Source organism: Pinus tabuliformis, chromosome 3_2, assembly GCF_031772625.1.
Source record: "Pinus tabuliformis cultivar Carrire ecotype Pingquan chromosome 3_2, CPIR1, whole genome shotgun sequence".
NCBI lineage: Eukaryota > Viridiplantae > Streptophyta > Pinopsida > Pinales > Pinaceae > Pinus > Pinus tabuliformis.
The window spans coordinates 1,067,455,923-1,067,481,080 of NC_142302.1; the positions used below are offsets into that span (position 1 = coordinate 1,067,455,923).

Below are 25,158 nucleotides of genomic sequence, written 5' to 3' on the forward strand. Positions count from 1 at the left end.
TTTTTAACTGCATATTTGGATTCAGCACCCTAAAAAACCACTGGGACGCTTTGACTGTGCAAAAACTAGCTATCAAACTTGCGATTCCAATAAATTCCTGCCGGATTTCGACCAGAAAAACCAGCCGGAAAGCCTTTCAAAAAGTTGCGTTATAGACAACTGCGATCCTAAAATGAGTGCATGCTTTGATCATTAATATTTTGGACAGAAGTTAGTGTGAGTTTTTTTTGAAATTTTAATTTTTAAATTAATCTTTTATTTATGATAAATAAATTTTAAACTCTATAAAATTAACCTATCAAAAATTTTAACCAATCATAATATTAGAATATATATTTTTATAAAAATTAAAACTTATTTTTATAATTAACAAATATTTAATTACGCCGTAAGGCGTTTCCCTCTGAAATGAACTTTCCTAAAATCTATGTGTCATCCCTATGTGTCGTTAGATTATGTGTTAGACGATTAGATGATTGTTAATCGTTCGATCAAAGGAAGGTAGTTGAATGGTTGGAACTGTTCATGATATTTACTTGATTAGTATTCAACTTTCTGAGCGCTCGGAGAAAAAATCCGTTACTGTTTCCTCCCTCGCTATCGCGTGAGCAACACGGAATCATGGCGGTGCGAGGGCTCCTTATCAAGGTTATCTTCGGCCACACTTACTACACACTGGAATCTCTGCCAGGCGTTGCAACTCTTCCCCCTTACCATTCTCATCAACATCGTTGCCTTCCTCGGCGTTTGCTCTCTGCCAATCTGACCCCATTCACATGGGAGGTAGGGCAATGCCGCCTACCCTTTCTCCTCGATTGGTACCCATGACCTCAGAGACACAATGATTAGGGATCCCTACAGACAACCCATTACTGACAGAGAAACCATTTTGAATATTATGAATTATGGGGCTAAGCCTATTGGATATTCCATTGGCCATTTGAAGAGCTTGAACCGGTCTGTGAATCCAACTCAGCAATATCAACAACAGGAATTTATTAATCAAACTTCACCTCCACCTCAGATCTATCAACATTAGTCAAGCCAACAAGAGGTATCTATTTTTTTTTTTCAAATTTCCATTCCATATTGTGTAATGTATCCATCCTTTTTCATTCACTTCTTAGCCTCTCAACTTTGAACTTTGTTTTCTGATTCACTAGTGTATCCATTCTTTTTCTACCTTTTCTTATTGTGCCAGAAAAGTTGTTTGCTGTTTCAGTAATTTGTCCATTCTTTTTGTTTACTAATTGAGCAATGTTTGATATTGTGGGAGCCTTTATCCCTGTTGAGGGAAATACCACACTCAGTAGGCATTAAAACAACCTCTCTGCTGTCTTTCTGAGGCTGGGAAAATGCAGAGAGGTTGATATTCATATTCGAAATTATAGAGCATACTATTTTTATTACTAACATTGGGTATGCTTTTCAGATTTTGAAGTCTAGGTTGGGTAAGAACTCATATTCTGGATTGCAACCAAAGTCTAAAAACAAGGCACATAGGGAGATCCCAGGCATCAAAGATATTGATGCTAAGACTCCAAAGATCCCTCGGTGGTGCTCACTCTGTGATGTTACCTATAATACAAAGGAAGTTCTTCACAAACAACATGTGTTTGGGAAGAAGCACCAGTCCAGGTTAAAAAAGTTGAAGGAAAAGGGTTCAGAAGATGTAGTAAAGCCATAGAAAAAGCAGCCACAAGAACTGGTGGGGTGGTGTTTTCTTTGTGAGGTTAACTGTGGAAGCCTAGAAAATCTTCATGAGCTGCATATGTCAGGTAAAAAACATATGTCCATGTTAGGAATGGCAAAGACAAAGGAGCAGGGGACAACAGAGACTGGCAAAGACAATGTTCTTGGAAAATGAAAAGATGATTCAGTGAAGGAAGAAAGAGATATGCCATCCAAGAAACGCCACAAGTTACATAAAGGAGATGCTAACCATGCCTAGCTTACAGAGGATGGAAATTATGAAGCCTATTTACTGGCCTATGGTGAGACAGAAAGTGTTGTTGGTCGCAAAGTTGCGGAAGAAGCTTTTGTCAAAGCTCAAGATGAAGGGGCAAATTAAATGTTCCAAGCTTTCAACTTGTTGAGCGTAAAATGGTCTGTGTTTTAGGTTTTGTGGACATTAGATTTCAAAATTTTCTTTAAGGTTTTGTGATAGTTGAGACACTTCAGGATTGCAGAACAGAAATCCCTGGAGATTCATAAGAAATGTTTTTGAACACGCTGGAATTAAACATTACGTAGGGTTGAATTTCAAAATTTTTTATGTGATTCATAAGAAATGTTTTGAAGATGCTGGAATTAAATATTGCGTAGGGTAGGATTTAGAAAATTTTGATGTGATTATGAAATTTCCATATGTAAACAATTCTTAAGGTGGTTGTGATTACGAAAGAAATTGATTAACCTCTTTGCAAGTTAATTCGTTTATCCTTTCAACGTTGAAAGGTTTTTAGAGAAGGTTCTTTGTAGCAAGGGGCCTCTGTAAAACTAAACGGGGATCAACGAACATAGCGGGATGCTTCGATTTGTGCTGGTAAATTGTCTTCTGAGCAAATTCATCTGTCTAAACTTGATGGGAATATCGCTTCTTCAGGTACTCAGTGTTCAGTTTACATTACAGTCTCCCATGCAACATTTCTTGCAAGTGCCTAGACGGGTAGATTCACGTGTTGGCTCCAGAAGGGTTCAGTTTATTAATGTGGACTAAGTTATTTTGTTGCAATTTTGATGTAATTCAGGAACAAATGACCGAAAGAGGAACAGCCCCGAGGATCAACCAATAGAGCAAGATGTTTCCACTTCTGGTGGTAAATTCTCTTCTATATGGATTCATGTGCCCAATGGAGTGTCCTAAATGGATTATACAGAGAATCATGGTGGTGCAAGGGCTCCTTTATCAAGGTTATCTTCAGGCCACACTTAATACACATTGGAATCTCTGCAAGGTGTTACAACTCTTCCCCCTTACCATTCTCATCAACATCGTTGTCTTCCTCGGCATTTGCTCTCCGCCAATCTGTCCCCATTCACATGGGAGGCAGGGCAATGCCACCTACCCTTTCTCCTCGATTGGTACCCATGACCTCAGAGACACGATGATTAGGGATCCCTACAGACAACCCATTATTGACAGAGAAACCATTTTGAATATTGTGAATTATATGGCAGAGCCTATTGGATATTTCGTTGGCCATTTGCAGAGCTTGAACTGGTTTGTGAATCCAACTCAGCAATATCAATAGTAGGAATTTGTTAATCAAACTTCACCTCCACCTCAGATCTATCAACATCAGTCACGCCAACAAGAGGTATCTGTTTTTTTTTTTCAAATTTCCATTCCAGATTGTGCAATGTATCCATCCTTTTTCATTCACTTCTTAGCCTCTCAACTTTGAACTTTTTTTTCTGATTCACTAGTGTATCCATTCTTTTTCTACCTTTTCTTATTGTGCTAGAAAAGTTGTTTACTGTTTCATTAATTTGTCCATTCTTTTTGTTTACTAATTGAGCAATGTTTGATATTGTGGGAGCCTTTATCACTGTTGAGGGCAATACCACACTCAGTAGGCATTAAAACAACCTCTCTGCTATCTTTTAGAGGCTGGGAAAATGCAAAGAGGTTGATCTTCATATTGGAAATTATAGAGCATACTATTTTTATTACTAACATTGGGTATGCTTTTGAGATTTTCAAGTCTAGGTTGGGTAATAACTCAGATTCTGGATTGCAACCAAAGTCTAAAAACAAGGCACATAGGGAGATCCCAGGCGTCAAAGATATGGATGCTAAGACTCCAAAGATCCCTGGGTGGTGCTCACTGTGTGATGATACCTGTAGCACAAAGGAAGTTCTTCACAAACAATATGTGTTTGGGAAGAAGCACCAGTCCATGTTTAAAAAGTTGAAGGGAAAGGGTTCAGAAGATGTAGTAAAGCCACAAAAAAAGCAGCCACAAGGACTGGTGGGGTGGTGTTCTCTTTGTGAGGTTAACTGTGGAAGCCTAGAAAATCTTCATGAGCTACATATGTCAGGGAAAAAACACCTGTCCATGTTAGGAATGGCAAAGACAAAGGAGCAGGAGACAACAGAGACTGGCAAAGACAATGTTCTTGGAAAAAGAAAAGATGATTCAGTGAAGGAAGAAAGAGATATGCCATCCAAGAAACGCCACAAGTTACATAAAGGAGATGATGCCCATGCTCAGCTTACAGAGGATGGAAATTCTGAAGCCCATTTACCGATCTATGGTGAGACAGAAAGTGTTGTTGGTCGCAAAGTTGCGATAGAAGCTTTTGTCAAAGCTCAAGATGAAGGGGCAGACTAAATGTTCCAATATTTCAACCTATTGAGCGTAAAATGGTTTATGTTTTAGGTTTTGTGGACATTATATTTCAAGATTTTCTTTAAGGTTTTGTGACGGCTGAGACACTTCAGGATTGCAGAACGAAAATCCCTGGAGATTCATAATAAATGTTTTTGAACACGCTAGAATTAAATATTACGTAGGGTTGAATTTCAAAAATTTTGATTTGATTCATAAGAAATGTTTTTGAAGATGCTGGAATTAAATATTGCGTAGGGTAGGATTTAGAAAATTTTGATGTGATTCTAAACTTTCCATATGTAAATAGTTCTTAAGGTGGCTGTGATTACAAAAGAAATTGATTAACCTCTTTGCAAGTTAATTCATTTATCCTTTCAGAATAAATTCCAGCAACGAGTTCATGAGAAATAAGTCCCCAACCCTTCCCAAAAACATAAGGAGTAACATCCCCTTACCAATGCAATCAGTGGCTCATCCATTGCAGAATGTCAGACATCTACCTCTGCAAATGCATCCAGGACAGGTTGTTGGGCCACCACCTGTTTCACAGTCGTTACCATCAGATACTCCATGCAGTAGAAATTGCGCAGGAAACAACTTAGGAGTCCTTGGAGCGACATGTCCCAGCAGTGCAGTTTCCTCAACTCCGACCCCAATCCAACCTGATGCCACTGCAACAGAGCAACATGTCCCGACCCCAATCCAACCTGATGCCCCTGCAACAAAGCAACATGTCCCGGCCCCTATCCGACCTGATGCCCCTGCAACAGAGCAACATGTCCCAAGGTGCAGTTCCATTAACTCTAGGCACAATCCAACTCAATGCCAGAGCAACACGCCCTAGGAATGCAGTTCCATTAACTCCAAACCCAATTCGATTAACATGTCCCAAGGGTGCGGCTCCATTAACTCCAACCCGATCCCAAAGCAACATTATTCCATAAAAACAGTTCCATTTACTTCAATCGCAATACTATCAACATGTCCCAAGGGTGTAGTTCTATTTACTATAGCCCCATTGTGACCCAATGAAGAATTTGTTGCTATTTTGTTGAACACATATCTAGGCTATCCTTTGGTAGCAATTAGTGTTGGAACTTGGTAGGTTCATGCTTCTTTGTGAGACCAATATAAATGTATTGTTTCAACGTTGTTGGTGGCCGATTTATGTAACATATTTGATCATTTAAGTTTAACAGATTTTCCTTTTCTTTTCCTACAAAGAATTTTCTATTTATATGCGCTGGAGTTATTGGGATATTCTTTAGGAACAAGTGGGCATGCAAATTTACATTTTTAAATCCATAATTCTCCTCATCATTTGCAAATTGTTCGTCTGCATCTATGCTCAGAGAAGACAGCTTAACTTCAAAACGTTTGTAAGACAAAAAATGAAAATTTTAGCAGATATGGAGGTAATAATAAATGCCCTGTGGTGTCAGAACAATGTTTTCTTGGGTTTCTTTTGAGCAATAGCATTAGAAAGCCGTATATTGGTGAGGGACCTTTAACCCAACACATCAATGGCTTCATACAGGTGTGATTGGGGGTGCTCATCTTTGTAGGCAGAAGAAAGGAATGTCATTGATACATTTGTGATTATTTCTTTCAACAGAGCTCTCTGGAGTGTTATCAATCCCAGTAATGGCATTTACAAAATGTGACTCAGCTCTTAAAAGTGAGGTAACATTCTTTGCATTTTTAGAAAAGAAAGAAAATTTGAACACTTGTTTCTGCAATGGCAGAGTATGGATATGTCGTTTGCATGATATCAAGGGAAATATCTTATTTAGCTGATGTATTCCTTACCTTCTCAAACTATTTGTAATCGTGTTGTTACGATACTTAATAGTTTTCTTATGCACAACACTCGTGTGAAATTTGCTAATAGTGATTTCTGGTCAAGTTTCCCAGCAGATGTATTTGTACCCTGAATGGCAGTCACTATTTTATCATAGAAATTTATACTTGAAAAGTGCTGATATTACATTCATAATAAGGCCTCATGCTAATTGGAAATTAGTCTTGAATCCCTACAATTACAAAATTTAATTTATGTCATAATGGAACCATTTTTACACCCAGTTTGATGATTTAATGCAGCTGTTCGAGATATTCAACTCAGTTTCTTCAGATTGAATGTGGTTGTGGGAAGTCATGAAGTCGTTATGGATGATGGTCAGTGTAATAATTCGGTTGTATTTGGAAACAATGTTGAAGATCCAGTAGCTGCTCTTAATGTACAAGGCTAGAACAACTCTTGATTTCGTTTTTGGGAGGTATCATCTTTTCTTCTCCCCATAAAGATATAAGCTATGGAGGATGAGTGGATGGCTATAACGACTTTGAATGTGTAGTAATCCTCTGGATGGTATTTATTGTGAGAATGTCATGCGCTTGAAAAGGATTCCAAATAAAAATACAACACAGCTTGGACATACACATTCTTAAGGAGAAGGGCATAATGAAGGGTTTGTCTTCCTCATTATCTATACTAAAGATCCTCTGCATACATGCCAATGAAGAATTTGTTTCTATTTTGTTGAACACATATATAGCCTGTCCTTTGGTAGAAATTCTGCATGCAGCATAGAAAGAAGCTTCTGAATGTAGGGAATTGGTGATGCAACATATATTCATTATGTGAGTAATAAGGAGCAGAACATAGAGTTTCCCCAAAGAAGTTGAGGAAGATGAAGCCCTAGAAGAAACTATTATCAAGGCATTCATGGATTGGAGAAGCAGGTCAAAGATGGAAGCTTCTAGCTACTTAGGGTGTTTAAACTCCCATGAATGATTTATTGGATTGGGGATGTTGTAACATTTTCTTGGCAAAATGATACAGTTAAAATTTTTGAGCTTTTCCAGAAATCGACCAGCGTTATTGGCTGTTCTTATTCTCATAACGATTAGTATATGGCCCTAAGATTTTTTCACTATATTCTTTGCATCATAGTCAATTTGTAATCAAGATATTATAGGGTTGTATTACTCAACGATTATCAATGGCATACCTTAGTGTTAGTACTATGACAGGGGCATTACCACCTTTTGTTGCATCTATCACACAATGTTTTTAATTGCACCAACAAAAGTCATTGAATTGTAGTCATAACAATGCCAGTGTTCTGTAATGAATGTGAGGCATATATGTTCATAGAAATGAGATGGAACAGTGAATGGATGGGCAAGCAATATTCTATTTTCACATCATTTTATGATTGTGATATTGTTAATGGAAACTAGATTAAACTTCCTCATTGGTCATATCAAAGATCTCCTAGGAATATGTTTTATTTCCAAATAGAAGTAGATATTCTATACTTGTAATTAATTAGTCATTCACTAGTGAAGAGAACTCAAGGATGGATCTTCTTACAATCCTTAGTTTTTGTATTGAATTCACTGGTTGAAAGGGCATTTTCCAGAGGCCAATCATGATTCCAACTGCCATCTTAGTTACATTGCAAGGATTAAAGGATGACACATTTGTTATTTGTTTGTCTCCATTTTCTTAATTTTGAGAAGCTTGACAACATGTTATAGAAAGGATCAAGAGATTTGCAGACCCACAAACCTTAGTAATTGTATATATGTTAATGCTGCATTGAGATATTGGGGTTGTGAAATTCAAGCTGGAGCTCACGTATATGGTACATTCTACCCAGCTTCCCCTTCCTATAGAATCTAGATCAATCAATATATCAAATGATGATACACTTTTCCTATAGTGACTGCAAGTGTCTCTTTTCTGTCAATGGATTCTACAATAAACTAGGACATTGCCTTGAAATATTTGAATGTAGATGCAAAAAAACTGCTTATAATGAACAATGACAGTGCGAGAAACATATCACCAGTGATATTTGATCAAACTAATAATGAAAATATGGCTAAGTTGTGAGCAGAGGCAGATGTGTGGACAACCAGGGTCCAGTAAGATGAAATTAGTTAAGGTTGAGAAAAATGTAATATGCAAAGTCAGAGAGGTAATATAAAAAATTTACAATTGCAGACACGGTTGACAGAGCCAAGAGGTTCGATTTTGCTGGGTGTTTTGGTGACCAAAATGAAGTATAAAAAGAGGACGAATTCACTAGGATTAGATCCATGATTTTGCTGAGAATTTACCAACCAAGTCGCAACAAAAGGGAGCACATTTTTAGTTGGCAAGGCACCCATCAAGTCGTTTATTGAAGGGACACGAAATCCGTTGATAGAGGCACAATTTCGCTAGGGAAGCAACAACCAAAACACAATAAATTTTAGCACAAATTAGTCGTGGAAATTGGTATGATTTCGCTTGGTAAAAGGTTCATCGAATCTGCTATTCAAGGGGCCATTAAATGGTAGTGGTTTGTGCAATGGTTTGCAGAGAAAACTGGAAGAGACACAAATAAAAACTAAGTTCGAAAATAGCCAAGAAAATGGCTAACCTAAGAGGATCATAAATGTGCCAGAAATATGAAATTTTGTTCAAGTCAATTTGGAGTATGGTTTATTTGGGTTTCAAGTCAACTAGGTGTATATTGTGAATTGGTGAAGCTCACCATGAGGGAACCACCCCCATGCAATTCTACTCTTGGTTTTTTTCATCCCACTTTTCAAATCTCAGCAGCAAACTGAGAGTGCCAACAAGAAAATATCCATGTGTTGAAAAAACCAAGCATGTCATCAAGAATCAAACACAAGTGTGTGCCAAGAAAGAGTAAGTGCGCCCAGGAAGAGAACTTATGAATATCAAATGCACAACGCATCCAATAAAGAGATGAACAAATTTCCATATATATGTTTTAAAAAATATTTTAGTGTTGGAACTTGGCAGGTTCATGCTTCTTCGTGAGACTAATATAAATGTGCTATTTCAACGTCGTTGGTGGCAGATTTATGCAACATATTTGATCATTTAAGTTTAACAGATTTGCATTTTCTTTTCCTACAAAGAATTTGCTTTTTATATGTGCTAGAGTTATTGGGATACTCTTTAGGAACTAGCAGGCATGAAAATTTATATTTTTAAATCCCTAATTCTCCTCATCATTTGCAAATTGTTCGTTTGCATCCATGCAAGAAGACAACTTAGCTTCAGAACGTTTGTAAGACAGAAAATGCAAATTTTAGCAAATATGGAGCTAATAATAAACGCCTTGTGGTTTCAGAACATTGTTTTCTTGGGTTTCCTTTAAGAAATATCATTAGAAAGTCATATATTCTTCAAATTGGTGAGGGACCTTCAGCCCAAGCCACCAGTGGCTTCATGGGATTAAATATTCCTATTCCAATGGTGGTAGATTTATGCAACATATTTGTTCATTGAAGTTTAATAGATTTTCCTTGCCATTGCATTCATATCCTCCAAATTCAACTGAATTTCTTAATGCTGTCTCATTTTCTTCTTGCAATCTTTTGGGAAAGCTTTCTATTTCCACCACAATCTGAGTGAAGATGGAACGGTAGCATTAAGAATTTTTGAAGTGAGTTTGCCCTTATTTTCTTATCGCTTTGGGAAATAAATTGGGGTTTATTAACATATTCCTCTGCATATCTCTGTACACAAAGCAAGTTCGTTTGGAAGGGCATCAGTCTGAATACAAAGAGCAGTTTGCCCTTATTTATTAACTGTTCAGTTAGGTTAGATAAAGAACCATCTAGAAGATGGAAGCAGAATATTGAAGAAACCAGTTCTGTTTGTAGATTTTGGGATCTAAAGACCTAGGATTCGGCATCGACTAGAGAGACAATTTATTTGATATGGTTTATAAACAAATATATGCTTCTGCTAGCATGGGAAGAGCAGGTGGAGGAGCCATGTTTTGGCAGCTGATGGCATAAGGAATGGGCCCATATAGAGATGGTATGATATTGTCTTGTCTCAGAGTCCTTCCACAACATCTAACACCAATATGATGCATGTTCACTCACGAGGATGCACAAAGACTTTATTTGTACAAATTAGTCCCCATGAAAATGACATGGGAGAAACTTTGTGCTCACTGAACTTTTCCAATAGAGTTCAAGGATTAGAGCTTGGTCCTACTCGGAGGTAGCAAGATGTAAGTTTTCACTGTAGCATGGTCCTTGCCTTTTCTTGATATTTTTCTGCCTTTCAAAAATTGTCAAAAAACATTAATTAATGTTATATGCTATTGCCTTACGGCGTTTCCATTGCAACATCTGACCCAATTGCTAAATGAACCAAGATACTGAATGAAAAACAACAACCCACTACAAACTTTTACTGGAAGAAAACAAAAAAGCCTGTTATGAAATTATGTACTGAGACTACTGATGGTTTTTCCATAGAAGCTAAAGAGAAGGCTTTGGTTTGGTATCATCTTGATGCTGATCTGGATTTTTGATCTTGCCAATCCAAGGAGCTGTTTAGATAATTTGGAGAGTGTGTTTGCAAACAAGCAAGTGAATGTCAAAATTGTACAACATATTATTGAGGTTTTTATTTACAGGTCTACTATGGGGTCAAGGTCTATGGAGAAATATTCAATATTTAATATTGTATAATGTGTATGTTAGCTACAAGTTTATGTATGTAAGCTAATGATGGCTTCCATCAATCTCAATCTATGTAGTTTCTTAGGCACGAGAAGATGCTACCTCTGCAATTTGGTCATGGATTCAAAAAAGAGCAGCAAAATGTTGATAATAGAGATGGCTTCAGTGGTGTCTATGACCAAGTTGTTCACATGAAGGAGCTTATTTTCCTTGAAGCACATGCAGAGCCATATATGAGAGAATTGACTGCCAGTGATGTTGTCATAGGTACATTCATAACTCTTGTTGGAAAAGAGAGGGTAGAAAAATAACATACAAATATTGAGAAACACCAAACACAATGGATTTCCAATTATTGATGTACTCCTATATCATTGTTTTATGGCATTAGGATATCAAAGAGATGAAAACCATGGTTTTTGATAGCTAGACACTTTTTCTTTGTAGTTTTGCCAGATGTCTAGGAAAAGAGTAATTAATTTATCCTACGAATTTTACCACTAATTATATTTTTACATGAGGAATTAACCCATGGATAAAGTAGAGTATATTTTTCAAATAAGTTATATGAAACAAAAGGTTTCGTAAACCATAGTTCAACATATGACAAAAATTTCTCTTTAAAAATTGGATAAAAGGACCATTGGATAACAGGTGGCATAGTTGACCCTGTTTAAAGGGAGGTTGATAGATTTTTAGGAATATTTACAACAGATTCAAATTTGCAGGCAGGATATCAACAATCAAAGAATCAATTTTCAATTCGATGGCAGAGGATTTTCTATCATTTCCGTATTCCTTGTAGCAACTTAAAATTAAATTTATTTTTAGTTTACTGTCAGGATTTTATTCCTAAAATCTTGTAACAGCTTGAGGATTATGTTTTTCCTATATATTCTTTCATTAGAATATATATTTGTAATGTAAGGGAGGTTGGATTTTGGTGTAAAAAACCCAGGTTTGTATACTGTAGAAGCTTGATAAAGTACTCCTTGTTATGCCTAGAAAACTGGCTATTTCTAATGGCATAAGCTAACGGCTACCTTGGCATTTTGACCCCGCAGTGGAGGATGCCCATTACATACCTAACAAGAAGGGTTCTTTGAGAGTAAGTATAGCTATTAGTTGAATTCTTGTATCTGGGCTCCAGAATATTGTTGAAATCTTCTAATTTGACTGTTTTGTGATAATATTTGATGGAATTATTGTTCATATACCGGTGAATATTGATCAATATGAATGATTTTCCTTTCACAGTTCTTTTTTTTTTATTCTTTATGAATAGGAATTGATTCATTCAACTAAAATTGGTATTGTTGATTTTGATGGTACTTATGTTCTCCATCTTGATGATTGGGTATTGTGCCGAATTTACAAGAAAAATGGTCATTCTCAAAGAGTACAAGGGGTAGAACGAGATGAATCACCAAGTGCAGATGAAGTGATGGCTTCTTTGCCTAATATTGATCAGCAAAACAAACTGCAACTGCCCAAAATTGCCTCTTTCAGTGGGTTGTTGGAGAGTGACGATCCTTTCATAGATGGTTTTTTAAACGATGAAGCCATGGATGGCTTTGTATCAGATCTGTAAAGATATTAGAATGAGATCCAAACATATTAATGTGAAAATTTTTGTGCATATTAGATATAAAAGATTTGAGTTTTGGGTTATCAAAGCTATAGATTGAGAACTACATGGATTGCTTGATAGGATGGTTGGTTCGATTTATATATCAGGATTGTTAGCTTCTTTGTGGTGGTAGTGTGAGATCAATTGGGAATTGCTACTCGTTTCATACTTCAAGAGGGAAATGAATTTCCCAATGATGGTGGTGATGAAGGAACCCAGCAAAAGCACAGAGAATAACATAGCTAATTGAATTAAAAAATCAATTGTGTAAATACAAATAACACACCATACAAAGTGATGTCTTCTTTTTCTGTAAGGTTATCATTTTATCAGTATTTTATAGAACATAAACAGTTAGCAAAGCTACAAATGTGAAATGTTAATTGGTCTCTGTTAGTCAATTCCAGTTTGTGCCCATATGGAATATTGTTCGGCATGTTTCTTTACAAAATAAACACATTGCTAAATAGTTATTTTTCAGTAGCGAGTTACTGCTGCAACTCCACGTTGTAAATGCTAGAGCCTGTGGAAGGAGACCTCCTTATCAGTATATGCTGTGTTACAAAATTCTTGGATTATATAGTTTATTAGATATTCATTGGGGCATACAACACATTGGCCGGGGTTAGATACAATGAATTAGATTCCACCCACAAAGGTAGCATAGTATTTTGTTCTCACTGGTTGGCCACAAGAATCCACAATATGGTATAACAAGTTCTATTGGACGTATACTAATATAAACAATGTACCTTTTTATGTTTTTGGCGACGATAATCCTTGACTGTTCATGGTTCCAATTGGATTTATGGTTTAGCTAAAGTTACCCCATTTTGGGTTTCGTAATATACTCGTTAATCCTGGATTGTTCATGGTTCCACTTGGATTATGGTTTAGCCAAGGTTTCACCACAATCCAAGAGATTTTGGCTTTTTTAATATAGTCAACATCAGAGAAAATACAAACGACCCAGAATATCAGAGAAAATACAAACGACCCAGATCCATCAAAACCTTGAAAGTTTGTTCATGAACTTTCTGAATCTGGTATAAAAAGTGTACTATATTTGAAACTTCAATTTTCCATTAAATTAATGGGACATGAATTCCCACAAAGGAGTTCAGAAAGGTGCAATTAAGTTGAGTTTTCAACTTGTCATTTAATTGATGGACACTGAATATTAAATATAAGATAAGTATATAGGAGTAGCATGTGAGTGTCAGTTTTATAAAGAAGATTCTTTTTATTATTAATAAAAATATAGATAGTTTCATTTTAAAGGGTTATAAATATGAGTTATAAATACAAGACTTAAAGGGTTGTAAATATTTAAAGGGTTGTAAATATGAGTTATTAATTGTTTTTATGCAAAACCTGATAAATAGCAATTTAGCAATTTCTTTTTAATTGAGTGACTGAAATTCATGTTTCTTTAGGTTGAAGGTAAAGCCACTAAAGTGGAAAAAATTGTGATGCCAATAATCAGAGGGATTGTGATAAAAAATTAATATTCCAAGAAGAGGAGGTAGTATCAGATTTTAAATAAATTAGCAATGCAACAACATAAATGTTTGCAACAAATTTAGAGAGATCCACCTTGTTGAATAATGCACACACTACATGGATAATGGATTTCCGCACTTTATACCTTACGGTGGTTCCTTTGCAACATCTGGTACAAATGCTAGTTTAATATTTGATAATTATAATAAAATATTAGAAAATAAATTTGTTAATAGCAACTAAATTAAATTGAAAATTAATTTGATAAACGGATTACAATATACTAAGGCTTGGGAAAAAAAACTTGAACAATGCCTTTAGAATATTTTAAGACCGTTATAATTGCCCAGGATGAATATAAAAATCTTTAATCTCTTTAAAAAAACAAACACTCCGACGGCCTAACTCTTCAAAATATGCCCATGCTCATTAAACCTTTCACTTTCCTCAAATCGATTGACGAGCGCTTAGAAATACTAACGCGGCGCTGCTGCCAGCGCACATCGCGCTGCAGGCCAATAACGACTGCTGGCGAATAAACTATTTGATTCTTGCAGACTGCGCTGGTTCTTGCTGAACCTTGAAAGTTGTAGATTGGAACTCTTTGCACTGGCGATGACTAAGGGTGCCGGCGGCTCTCGTTCATTCAATGGTGGTAGGCTGCAACCCTGCCACCCAGGAGACTACTACGATTAAACATTCAATGGTCGTAGGCTGCAACCCGTCCCACACGGCACCAACCAACTATTTTTTACTTTTTGAAATTCAATTGTTATGCAAGGCTTAACATCGATTGGGTTGTGTTAAACTGATTAGTTTTCATTTGATTGTGCAGATGGTGATAAAATAGGAGTGAACTACGGGATACTCGGAGACAATCTGCCACCTGCAGACCAGGTGGTAACTTTGCTGAACGACCACAACATCGGGAAAATGAATCTTTTCGGTCCAGACAGTGGTGCATTGAATGCTTTTGCAAATTCTGGGATCGATGTAATTGTAGGAGTCAGTAACAACGATTTGCATGCCATCTCCTCTAGCCAGGACTCAGCAAATGCTTGGGTTAATGACAATATTGTCCCCTATTCCAGCACCAGTATCAAATATATTGCGGTGGGCAACGAGGTTTTGCCTAGCTCGCAGTACGTATCGTATCTTGTTCCTGCCATGAACAACATTCAAACTGCGATCCAAAATGCCAATCTGCAGAACATCAAGGTGTCTACCCCCGTGCCTTCAATGTTATAGGCAACAGTGACGCGCCTTCACTCGGAGCACTCAGTGACGATGTGAAAGATACCATGAGCTCTATATTCAAATTTCTGTCAGATAATGGGGTCCGTTCACTACTACACAAAGGGTACTTTTGAGACCTTTTGTTGAGACAAAAGAAATCCTTTGTCTCAAAAAATCATTTTTTTATTTTAGTTATTTTATATTAAAAATTAATATCAATTCATCTGTCTTAAATATAAACTTTAAGACAAAAATAGATTGAGACAAAAATATTTTAAGACAAAATTTTATATTTAAGAAAAAAATAGTTTAAGACAAAAATATTTTAAGACAAAAGTAGTTTGAGACAAAAATATTTTAAGACACAACTTTATATTTAAGACAAAATAATTTAAGACGAAAATATTTTGAGACAAAACTTTATATTTAAGACAAAAGTAGTTTGAGACAAAAATTTAAAGACAAAATTTTATATTTAAGACAAAAATAGTTTAAGACAAAATTATTTTAAGACAAAAACAATTTAAGACAAAATTATTTTTAGACAAAACTTTATATTTAAAACAAAAGTATTTTCATACAAAAATATTTTAAACAAAACTTTATATTTAATACAATGACCACTTTTATATTTAATATTTATAAGAACTACTGTTGGTTTGAAAAAGTATTAAGAATGAATATATAGAGATGAGAATGTGAATATTAAAAAAACTATTAAGAATGAATATATGGAGATGAGAATGTGAATATTAAAATACACTAGAAATAAAGAAAAAAATGATTTAAAAGAAGAAATATGAAGAAAAAATCATTAGGCGTATATTAGTAGGTAACATATTTGTAATGATAATGAAGCTTGAAAAGAAAGAGGTATTCATGTTGCTTAAGAGATGCATTTCTAACATTTAAGGCCATAAAGAAAAGTGTAATGATCATGATGTTAAGGGAGTAATTTAAGCTTTTGAAATTTTGTTTATGTAACCTTTGAAGTTAGCCATAGGGCCTCTTCCTAGTAGTGTTGGAGGATTGGATGTAAGAGGCAAGCAACTTGGTGTATGTAAATCTCTAAAAAGGTAGTTAAGTATACTTGTTACTCATAAGTTATGAGTGTCTCGAGAGAGCTAAGTGAATCTTTGAAGAAATAAAATAATATCTTTGATATCACAATAAGGTGGAGCATTTGAATACAAAAATACCAACATTTAGATATGGCATATGCATTTTTCTCCAGGAAGGTGGTGATATATCTCAATGTAAGTTAGGTAGGATCAAACTCTAAGAATAAGAATTATAGACAATCCCCTTCCCAATCGTGAATCATGAAGCTCATCTCATGGAACATCAGAGGCCTCAACAGCCCGGGGAAGGGACGATTAATAAGGAACATGCTACAACAGGAAAAGCCTCAAATTCTCTTCTTGCAGGAGACCAAGTGTAACTCCACAACGTTGGATCAGATCCTTGCCAAAGCATGGCTAGGAAGCAAAGAAGTGGTGGTGGAAGCCATGGAAGTCTCAGGAGGGCTAGCCATCGTTTGGGATGATAGAGCTATAACACTTACCAACATACATGTCAGTAAGCACTTTATTCAGGCCAAGTTTCATTTAACAGGGACAAATGTTCATTGACACTTAACTAATGTCTACTTCCCCCAGGACGCAACAAACAAAGTAGACACATTGAACACCCTAACTCAGATCAAATCAGAAATATCCCACCCACTTTGGATCACAGGAGGGGACTTCAACATGATTACAAGATTGGAGGAAAAAAGAGGAGGATTACGGGATCCTCAGCACAACAACGAGGTCATGGGAGCGCGCATCTGGTGGAGATGGGTCTCGAACCCATATACTCCTTAGGAAATCCTCTGGACAGCTAAGTATGCTCATAATAAACCAGTGGATGATTTAATTCGGCTCAAAGAAGTTGGCACAAGCTCTCTAATTTGGAATGTTGCTAAAGAACATAAAGATCTAATCCAACAACACAGTTTTTGGGAAATAAAAAATGGAGATAATGCGAGGTTTTGGGAGGACTCCTGGCAGCAAAGACCAAAATTGAAGGACCTACTCACGCCCCACCAGCTTCATGATTGGGTAGAGCAACTGACGATCAAAGTAAATCAACTTTGGGAGGAAGTTCACAACCAAGGTTATAGGCAATGGTTATGCTCGAACCTCATTCTTGGGCAAGCCACGCAATCCATCAAAGATAGCCTCGATACAGAACTCTCAAATAGGAAAATTCGCCAATCAGATAAGAAAGACATCATCTGATGGGGTTATGAAACGAGAGGTACCTTCACTTCCCAGGAACCATATCATATAATACTAAGGGACCATACTGTCAAGGATAGCCTCTGGCACAAAGTTTGGGAACCACCAATTTGGCCAAAAATCTCCACCTTTCTCTGGTTGTTGTACCAAAATAGAATCCTTACTTGGGATAATCTAAGGAAATGGAGTTTTCACAGACCTTCCATCTACCCAAATTATAAATAGGCAGAAGAAAGTAAGGAACATCTCCTAAACTCATGTCTGTTAGCAACCCGACTTTGGGAGAAGGTTAGCTTCAGATGTCAAAGATATGGATGAAATAAGGAGGATTTAACCAACACTATTCGTTCTTGGGCACCTCACCCTTATAAAAGCAAAATCGTAAACACCTTATGGAAGCTAATACCAGGTTTCCTCATGTGGACAATCTGGAAAGAGAGAAATAGCTGCATCTTCAAAGACCATTCCTCTCCCATAGAAGTTCTATGGATCAATATATGTCAAAACATACGAGAAACCTTGATGCTCCAAACGTGGCTTGATGATTATTTCCCATCCAAACCACAGGAACAAAATATATGGCTGAACTGGAACCTTCAGTGGAACCATGAGCAGGTACACCTAAGGAAAATCTCTCCCTCTGGAGATACACCTGACAAATGGACTCCACTCCCACCACACATGGTACTACTCAACTTTGATGGAGCATCAAAGGGAAATCCAAGTAAAGCAGGATTTGGGGGAATATTTAGAAATCACAAGGGCAATGTTCTCCAAACATTCATGGGGTCAATAGGTTGGGATACAAACAACTCAACCGAATTAGAAGGAATTTGGCAAGGACTTCTCCTGGCTCACAACAATAGATTCTTCCCCCTCATAATTGAAGGGGACTCTGAGATCTTAATTAACATGATCAACCAGATCTGATAGGGAACTCCAGCACATAAAGTGGGTAGCAGTTAGAGATTGGCGTAAAGACTGGAACAGATTGAACAGTGGCTACTCATTCATAGAGCAGTTACCATCAGGCACACTCGTCGGAATGGTAACAAAGTAGAAGACCTCCTAGAAAACATTGGCGTTGAAAGTGGTAAGACTCTTCATGTAGGAGCACTTAGCACTATAGCCAATACTCATCAATTGCAGGATTTCAATGATCTAGTGCAAAAGGAAAGGGAAAATGCAGAGGAAACACACCCGGATGCGGGTGTCAACAACGACATTTAAATGACAAGATGGATCGCCGGCGGGTTGGGAAGCCATTTGGCTAAGTGCTTCGTCCTGAGAGCTCACTGCAGAAAGATTAAAAACACCTTCTAGGTGACATTTATTGACTTCGAAAGCTGTGACGAGCTCACCTCCTTCAACACCATGGCCCCTGCAAACCGTTTTGTTACTCCTCCCCTTCACCATGGCGTTTGTCCTCCGCAAGCGACTGAACCATGTTTCAGAACTGCTACAGGCAGTCGCTGCCTAATTCTCCCTTGTCAGAATTTTGGTAATGGTTTTCATTTTTCACATTCCTGTCATTGTCTTCTTGATTGTGGTTCGCCCACCCCTGCTCCCGCTCATCGCCGCCTTCATTCCAATTCTTTCACTGTCAATTCAGCAATGGCTCGCCTTAGGCACTGCATGCACAGTAGGTGTGGAGGTTCGCATGGAGGTTTTAACTACTCGCGAGCTTCTACCAGTTCCACCTCTGACTCCCCGGCCTCAACTACTAAATTTCCAAACTCGCTCATTAACCCCACTCATAGCTACCAGAATACCAGAAGTGGGAGAGGTTGGAGGGACAATGTTGTCCACACTATGGATCTCCCACTCCCTCCTCTTTTTGGCCCTCACAACACACAATTTCATTTCTGCAGTTCACTAAACAGGCCTACAATCACTGCTACCATCACAATTTCTTTCAAGGAAGAGTCTGCGACGCAAGCTACTCTGTCCAGTCATGGGAACAAGCAGAATAGGGAAGAGACAGGTAGTCATGGGAACAAGCAGAATAGGGAAGAGACAGGTAGTCATGGGATCAACAACAAGCAACAAGGTGAAAGCAGTAAGGCTCTACATGACAAAGATAATGCTGGGGACACTGGTAAGCGACAGATGGATGCTGAAGGCACTGTAGATTCTCCAACTAAGGTCGCAGTGCGTCTGAAGAGGATGACGATTGGTATTAGTTTACCTACCGGATTGAGGAAGAGCCAGCTCTAGAGGAACCACCAGCTTAACATGTGGCCTCATGCAAAGGTCTCCAGCTCCCAAGTGGATTCATCTCACGTTTTGTGGTTTTTGGTCTCTCGAAAAGGTGTCCGACTTCCAGGAAGCTATGTTTCTATGATTTGTGGTTTTATGGTATGGATGTGTTCTGTTTTCACGCCAAGTGTCTTGAATTCTCTGGTTGACTCTCTGCTAGGTGGAAATGGCATACTGTTACTTGGTTATGTCCTTATCTTTTTGGTTCAGGATTGCATTCCTCTTTGTTCATTTTGGAAAACCAAGGTCTACTTTGAAATAGTTATTCTGGTTCAATGGCTGGTTTCCCCCATAACAGGGGCAGTCTTCAAAGCTTCTTGGATTGGTTTCCCCTCTGTTGGGGTAGTCTAATACCAACAGGTTCATTTTGTGATGATGACTGATGCTTAACATCTCTGAGATCAGGTTTCTATGTAACTTTTTTTGTATTATATTAATAGATAAATACTACTTAGAAAAAAAACCTATGTTTAATACAATTAACAATTAAGACATAAACATATCAATTTAAGATGATATTATCTAATTACAATTGAAAAATTGATTGTGACAGTGTGCCCTAAGTCGGCCAGCTTGTAGACAGCTATTGTCTTGCACCTATACCGAGGTTGTTATTTTACTTACCATTCACATTATCTTATATAAAGACAACGATTTGTTGGGATCTTTGTTTTGTGGGGGTAGTCGACTAAGAATAACGTGACAAGTTTTACTGACAAGATTTCTCGAACATCAATTCCTCTTCTGTCCCTTTCATATATGCTGATATGATTAGAGACAACTTGTTTATTGTTGCATTTGGCACTACTACACGGAGGGGGAATTTAAGACAATTTTTTAAGAGAAAAGAAATATTTTGTCTTCAAAATTTCAATATGAGGCGATAGCAAAAAAAGGTAAAGGTAAAGGATTAGGGGTCTGTCTACTAGCATTCACTGAGTGGTTGGTTTACCATGGTTGTGAAGTGATATTCAAAAAAGGAAAAGCATTCCTGAGACACATAGCCAGGGGGTAGGTGAAGCAGATCAGGGTTCGTGTGAAGAACCTGTATAAGCTAGATGTGGAAGAATGTGCTACATTAAGCACTAAGGCAGAGAAGGTGAAGGTCGCGATGTCGATGAACTTTGGCACAAAATACTTGGTCATTTGTATCACGGTACCTCGAATATTATAAAACAAATAACCACTCGCCTCTCTAATGGAGCACTTAAGCAATAGGATATATGCAAAGGATGTACATTACAAAAGCACATAAAATCCACATTCCATGATCATGACGACAGAGCACATGCAGTCCTAGAAAGGATCCATTATGATGTTTATGGACCTTTCTTGACAATCTACATTGTCAAACACAAATATTTTGTCACTTTTATTGATGACTTCTCACGGAAGTGTTGGATCTTCTTCACGTGGAATAAAGATGAGACATTCTTTGATTTCGTAGAATTCAAGACACTAGTTGAAAACAAAGCTAGCAAGAAGGTGAAGGCTCTATTGTAGAGGCTGCAACACCCTCCAAAATTTTGGCCTGCACTTAAATTTCAGAGCCTACTATGGATATTGTGATCAATCGTTCCTTAGTCACTTATTGGTAAGTTGATGATCTCAAGCTCCCCTTTTCGATCTTAAGAGTCATTTATGCTTTTATCTTTACATAGAATGTTTCATCTTTGGGCATGGGGGTAATCGCTTGTCATGCAAAGGGAGGTTTGTTTTTCTTCAAGGGGAAATATTTATGAGAATGATACATGTTTAACACTCATTTCACACACTCTTACACAAGTGTCGCCTTTATCCTCCCGAAGTCTATAATCAAAGTCGCACTTGCCGTAAGCTGCCACAAAGGTTGTTTCATTAAGTGAAGTATGTGTTATATGTTTTGGATGGTCTATGTTGTATCAATAAGTTTTCAAGTGTGTGATCGTAGTGAAGTTTTATCACTATTCACATAAGTTCCACTGATCCCACACTTAGCTAAATTTCAGAGTTTCCTTAGCAACCTAGCCTCATCCAACTTTCTTGAACTACATACTTCACATATGTAACCCTCAAGCTTTTCCGTTGCTTGTTCGAACCGTGCAATGCACAGAAATCCCAACCTCCCTTACCATTCAAAAATGCACAGTGGTTTCCTCCAGTGTCCTTCCCTCAGCCGGAACCCAATATCTCCAAAAACTGTCTCCAAATGATGAAAAATGATTTTGGGGTAAGGCCAAAACCCCTTTCATATCAATATTCAACCCTGAGACCTGTGGGTTTTGGCCCACAAACTTATCAGAAGAATTATTCGTGGCCTTAGCCTTTAAAAACCAGGACCATACGACTTAGTCGATTTTTCTTTATAAATGGGGACCACAACACTTTATTGGAAATACACAGGAATACACGGGAAAACACACAGTTGAAAGCATGGCCAGACTTCAAAAAGAATGAACCCGCATTCATAAATCGTCAGGTCCCCACATCCGGTCCATCGGCATCCCGCTGCACTCTCCATTCACTGATCTTTGCCGTCCATTACTTTCCCGGATCCAACGGTCAACATTCACTCTGAATATTCAAACTGGTGCATCAATCCTCCACCGTCGATCTGCACTTAGTGGATCCGATGGTCCACATCGATTTCAGGTGGATAAATAGCACGAGGATTAACTGCCCGATAAAGCTATTTCCTCTCTCCTCCTCGCTACTACACATCAATCACTAAGTGGAATCGGGTTCTCACCCTTCAATATCACTTACCACTTTTCGCTCACCCAAAATACCACTTCCACTATTTCGAAACCACTTTTTTCCACAAAATAACTTTCGTGCTCTTCCACCGTGTGATGACCGTTGATCTGTTCCATTGGACGGTTCTGATAGTTCCTTCAGGTTCCTTTGTATTTTGATCTGGACCATTGATCTCTGAGATCCAAACGATCCTATGCATTCTCTCATTCATCCGCCATTTGATGGATTCTACGCTTAAAACACAATTTTGCCACTGACTCTGTCTACACATGACACACCATATATAAAACTATTTTCGTTAATCAATGGATCACCATCGATCGTTATAGTGATCGATGGTCGATCAACAATCTCGTAACACAGGAATTAAGCCACCATCGCATATATATACGGATAACACGAAAAGGCATTATTACATATACACACACTGAAATCCACACAATATCAACACTGAACACACTTTATATTATACACGATATGATTACAGATCTAAGGCATTTTAGCCTTGGGAGCAAATTCCCCTTCAACTGCATTTTGATCACTCTGTTCTCCAAATTTACTTTGTTCTCACTCTTTCCTATTGTACACGTAGGTTCATCATTTATAAACACATTGGATCGGATCGCTGAAAGGATCCGATCAAATCCTCTCCATGAATCACTCAATTGTCCCTAATTCTCTCTACATGCATACATACATATGGCAGATTACATTAAATAAGTCTTCTAGAGACTTTATCCATTCTATCAAACTAGCTTTATTTTAATAGAAATGTCCCATGTTTTCTCCGATGGTCCATGTTGTCCTCCTTGCTCCAATTTAGATTCCTTGTTTGATTAAGAGTGTCGAATGCTCCTGCATTAGGCTCAAGGATGTCATGTTTGTTCTAGGCCTAAAGAAAAATCTCATCTTTGTTGCTATTTTGGAAGACCATGGTTGTGAAGTGATATTAATCAAAGGAAAAGCGTTCCTAAGACACATAGCCACGGGATAGGTGAAGTAGATCAGGGTTTGTGTGAAGAACCTGTATAATCTAGATGTGGAAGACTATGTTGCATTAAGCACTAAGAAGGAGAAAGTGCAGGTCATGATGTCGTTGAACTTTGGCACAAAATACTTGGCCATTTGCATCATGGCACCTCGAATATTATACAACAAATAACCACTAGCCTCCCTAAAGGAGCACTTAAGTAGTAGGATGTATGTGTAGGTTTAAATCCCATACAAAAATTACCTACATACGAATTCTAAAACACAGAAAATAAACAATGCAAGAGCATAACACATAAAACACATATACACAGAGATTTTCCCCTGGATCCGGAAACCGGGACTACCAGCTTGATTTTTTCATTATGTTCCTTTCAATGTTATAATACATATTTCTACATGCCGAAGCATCCAATACCATGGACCAAAAACCATCACGTCTAATACCATGGACCGAAAAGCATCACGTCAAAAAACATGTGTGAAGATCATGCACAAAACCATAGGTGGGTCTGCCCATCCTAACATAGGGTCCAAAACCAAAATTTTCCGGGGTGCTACCCTAGACCCCATAAAGTGGGGTTACCGGTACGCCTCAAACCCCCTGTGAAACCCCCCTGCTACATAATCGGTGCAACGAAGGCGGGATCCTCCCTCCCTCTAACCCCCTGGTTAACTATGTGGGCTAGTCGTGGAAAGAATATAACAGAACCCAACAATATGCAAAGGATGTACATTGTGGAAGTACATAAAATCCACATTCCATGATCGGGACAACAAAGCACATGCAGTCCTAGAAAGGATCCACTATCATGTTTATGGACCTTTCTCGACAACCTCCACTGCCATATACAAATATTTTTTCATTTTTATTGATGACTTCTCACGGAAGTGTTGGATCTTCTTCATGTGGAAGAAAGATGACACATTATCCAAGTTCGTATAATTCAAGGCATTGGTTAAAAAAGAAGCTAGCAAGAAGGTGAAGGCTCTATTGTAGCAACTGCAACGCCCTCCAAAATTTTGGCCTGCACTTAAATATCATAACCTACTATGGATATTGTGATCAATTGTTTCTTAGTCACTTATTGGTAATTTTATGATCTAAAGCTCGCCTTTTCGATCTTAAGAGTCGTTCATGCTTTTATATTTACATAGAATGTGTCATCTTTGGGCATGGGAGTTATCGCTTGTCATGCAAAGGGAGGTTTCATTTTCTTCAAGGGGAAATATTTATGAAAATGGGTTGTCCTCACCACATAGACGTGTTTCACACTCATTTCACACACTCTTACACAAGTGTTGCCTTTATCCTCCCAAAGTCTATCATCAAAGTCACACTTATTGTAAGCTGCCACAAAGGTTGTTGCATTAAGAGAAGTATGCGTTATATGTTCTGTATGGTCTATGTTGTATCTCTAAGTTTTCAAGTGTGTGATTATAGTCAAGTTTTATCACTGTTCACATCAGTTTCATTAATCCCACACTTCGCCAAATTTTGGAGTTTCCTTACCAACCTAACCTCATCCAACTTTCCTAAACTTTGCACTTCAGATATGTAACCCTCAAGACTTTCCCTTGCCTGTTGGAACTGTGAAATGTGCAGAAATTCCAACCTCCCTTAGCATTGAAAACTGCAAAGTGATTTCCTCCAATCTCCTTCCTTCAGCCGAAA

The 25,158-nt window shown here is 37.7% G+C and overlaps 2 pseudogenes; both read left to right on the forward strand.

Moving 5' to 3' along the window:
* Positions 1-621: 621 nt before the first annotated feature.
* Positions 622-1,951, forward strand: LOC149184342 (uncharacterized; annotated as a pseudogene).
* A 915-nt stretch (positions 1,952-2,866) lies between these two features.
* On the forward strand, positions 2,867-4,337 carry LOC149184343 (uncharacterized; annotated as a pseudogene).
* Positions 4,338-25,158: the final 20,821 nt, after the last annotated feature.